Source organism: Toxorhynchites rutilus, chromosome 3, assembly GCF_029784135.1.
Source record: "Toxorhynchites rutilus septentrionalis strain SRP chromosome 3, ASM2978413v1, whole genome shotgun sequence".
Lineage (NCBI taxonomy): Eukaryota > Metazoa > Arthropoda > Insecta > Diptera > Culicidae > Toxorhynchites > Toxorhynchites rutilus.
The window spans coordinates 281,973,556-281,977,576 of NC_073746.1; positions in this window are offsets into that span (position 1 = coordinate 281,973,556).

Consider the following 4,021-nt stretch of genomic DNA (forward strand, 5'->3'; position numbering starts at 1 on the left):
GTGTGTTTTTCTTTCCGCGTCATAAATTGGACGCTTCGCATAGTGTTTGATGAGCAAGAAGAAGAGGATGGCTGGCTCGAGCCCTGCAAAAAACGAACGCATTGCCGGGGGCAATAAAATTTCGAGGCAAGCGTCATCTAATGATGCACGCGATGTTGGTGCAGTGAAAAGCGCTCGCACTGAATCGAGCCATCGCATCGAACAACAGCGAAGTAGGCGACTTCGGCGCGTCGGTCGAAAATGTAAGCGCCGTTACCCAGGCAGCAACCAGCTCCCCCACTGGTGGTGAACGCAGTTGCTCTTGACAAACTCATCAGCGAATTCGCATCGATGGGTGTTACAGCAGAGTACAAGCTGTGTGGCATAATTCAGTCTTTTTCCAAGCAGTGAACATTGTTTGTTTTCCGTCATAAGCGCTTCGATGGTGCTTTTGACATTGCATGAATGTATTAAACTGACGTTATGGCGAAGCAGCGCCAAAAAATCATTTTAGGAATACCAAGCATCTTTAAAGTCGTACTGGAATGTAATAAGTTATTTAGGTCCGCGTGCCAGTCGCAAAACTGCCTTTAACTAGGATTGCATTTGCACTAGTCTAGATCATAATGAAGCAATGCTACTGTTTTCGAGGTTGTTGATATTGAAAAAAGAGTTTATTTCGCTTGGTTAATCACCAATAAAGTGAATGTCGTTCTGGAATTTTAGCAAAACTTCCTCCACTAAGGGTGACAGCTGCGCTTATCTCGAGTATGAGAAAGTAATGCAACTTTTTTCGAGGCCAGTAATATAAACAGAAGTGTTTCTTTTGAGAATAGCGCAAAATGATTGGAAGCGTTTATATTCCTAGTAGTTTCAAGCCACCAATGTATGGCTCTATATGCATGCTATGGCGAACGCTGGTTTGGCGCTTGGTTTACGTTTACGAACGATGCCTAGAGGTGCAATTCCACTGAGGCAATACTAAATAACATGTAGCATGATATTTGATACTTGCAAGTGTTGTTATTGTTGTTGTTTCCTCGCGGTGCCAAAGATATATTGATATAATCGACTGTAACCGAGTCTATGTCAATTGCGAAAAAGGCCACCGGAATAGCGTTCGAGGTAAATTTTCAATGCATTGACATGAAATAAATTGCGACATACGATCAGCTAGTGTATTGTTCTGCGAAGGCAAGAATGAATCTTCAGTCAATTATCGTCAACTGATTCTACGATGAAAAAAACATTTTAGAGATTGTTCTACTAAGCAGTTGTTTCTAAAATTTCACAGCTTTATAGAATAATATCCGAAGGCTTAAACAAGCGACTTTTATAATATAACAGCGTAGTTCTACGTCAACAATCCGGTCGTATCTTGGACACAACCTCCTATAATTTTTTTAGCATGACATGTATCCAGTTGGAGATGCAAAGCACATTCTTTCATATCTTTATTTATAGAATTGTCTAAACATCTCTGCCAGAAGACGGACAGTGATATCTTTGCTTTTTGGCAACAGCACTCCATCTGGTCCTGCAGATTTAAAGGGCTTTGGAGAATCCACAGTCCATTCAACCCTTGACTTCGTAAAGCTAGCCCTGGCCAATTTCTTTAACTCTGCTCTCGGACAGGATGGACTAAAGACCTATGCTTGTTCAGAAGTCATTGGGATTGAGGTTGGGAAATGCATATCCATCATGATAGATGAAGTGTTCCCTGGGAATCGGTTGTAAATTAACTATTTTCCTTTTTCAGACTACCAAATCCATTGATATGTTCCGTTGAAAGGACTTTTTGTAGGGCTTTGTTTCAGAAGACGAGACGACGAGCAGACGAGCACTCGTCTCGTTTGTTTTCATATTCCAGTAGCCAAGCTCGACTAAAATCAGATGAGTAGCTCGTCTGGCTGGACGACCGTTTGGCCGTGTTCGCCGATCAATCAGTCTAGTTTGTTTGATGTGTTTGTTCACCTTGTTGATTTAACTCTCCTGTACTCGCGTGCAAAATCATAACACGTATACTCGCGCACGGTTTCACAGACCGAAAGTTGAACTTCTCTGTAATATTGTTATTGTACATTTCTTTGGCTTTATTGGTATTTATTTAAAGAAGAGAATATAATTGAATGAAAAAACTCCAGAAAATATGTTTTCTTCATCTTCATTTAGTTTTAATAGCCATCTAATTCAGCCTCCTCAAAACAGAGTAATTTTTGATACTCCAACACAAATAACGAAATTCGACTTTTCTCCTGTTATTAATGGAGAGTAAGCAACTGAATATAATTCAAAAAAGTATAAAGAGCTATCAAATAACATAAAAACGTATTTATCGATTTAGATTTCATTGGTGTAAGAATCAGAACATACCATAACTGCATGCTCGAGACAAACATATTTTTTACATTTCATACAGTTGTAACGTGCTTTTTGGGTCTTTTTTCAAAGAGGAAGAATGTATAACGAGCTTCTAGATAGTAACCAGATGATAAAGGTTCTGGAATTTCAAGTTTTCATAAAAAAACGTACTACCGCTGCAGTTTTATCCTGAAAATCAGTCATTATCTTTGACGCTTTCCTAACTCGTAAACGAAGCTCATTGCCGTCAACTCGAATTGATCCTCGTTTACGAGTTTAGGGGAGCGTAAAAGATAATAATTCATTTTCAGGCGGAATGAGCACTTTTTTGATTCCAGATGGCTTTCTAGCAAATGAGAAATATTAGTTTAATGCTTTATTTCTCTCGGTGCATTGAAAACATTTATTGTTAAAACGTTCATTAAGTGCAAAAATATTGGCCCCAATAAATGCATAATAACAAAAAGTCTGAGTGATGAAACCATATGCCGGTAGAAAAAATATCAATGACACCGAAAAATATATGAAACGTATTCCTTTTTGTTATTTTATTGTTTGGCACTGAGACAAGAGTATCGATTGATCAATTTAAAAAACGTTTGTTTTTTTTCTCAAAATAAAAACATGTCCTCAAAACATGATCATACCGAGAAAAAGTGACAGAAGTCTCTCCAGTCTACCAAATAAAACATTTCAATGAAACTCGTGTACTGTAATGTGCGATTCACATAGAACGCTGCGGAAAAGAACGTCACGTTCCGTCACCGTCTCCACCAATTCACACATGCAGTCTATGCTTGCAGCAGCACCGTCACGTCAAATGTCGAACGAATGATTTATTTAATCTTATTCATGGTGTCGCCACCTACAACAGTATTAAATTGCAATGTCCTCTTTCGAATCAAGGCGTCTCTATATACACCAGGTGAAACAATCATATGAAATGCACTTTCAGCCATATTGGAATTGCTGTCGGTATTGTTTACAAACTGGATCAGAACTCTGCCGGCGGCTCTCTACAAACTGCTACGACGCCTATTAGAACGATGCCTACTATGTTCGGCTTTCGCGTATTATGTGAAAAAGAAGGGGAACTACTCTCGCATGTATAAATGCAAAAATGGAGTATCCTAGCAATAACAAAACAAACAACCCCCGCTCCACAAACCGTAATCCCCTTCTTATTGAAGTGATGATGTTGCTTCACCTGTTATACATTGATTTAAGCGCCTTGTTTCGAATCAGCATGCCTGGAATCAGTTCTAAATTTAAGATAAATTCAATGGAAAGAATTGAGTTATATTATGTAAATGCTTAAACCCCGTAGTCCTGACCAATAATCAACAATAATAAAATATAGACTATTTTTCTCAGCTAGTCACGAATGATTTTGACTCCGAAATTTGGAACTAAGAGATATGTTGGCATAAAAAATATAACCAAAATCAAAACAAAAGCCGAGACACAAAGCCCAGACAAAAACCCAACGAACCGTCCGTCTCCGTCAATTATTCTTTTCTACAAATCCTGCCGGTCGTTTTCGTTGAACGTATGCTGACGGGTCGTTACGTTGCCATTATGTGAATGTTTTCATAAGAATTGCATGGTAGAATAATTGACGTAAGGGAACGTGGCGGGACGTGAACGTGACGTAAATGTTGTATATGAATCGCACATAATT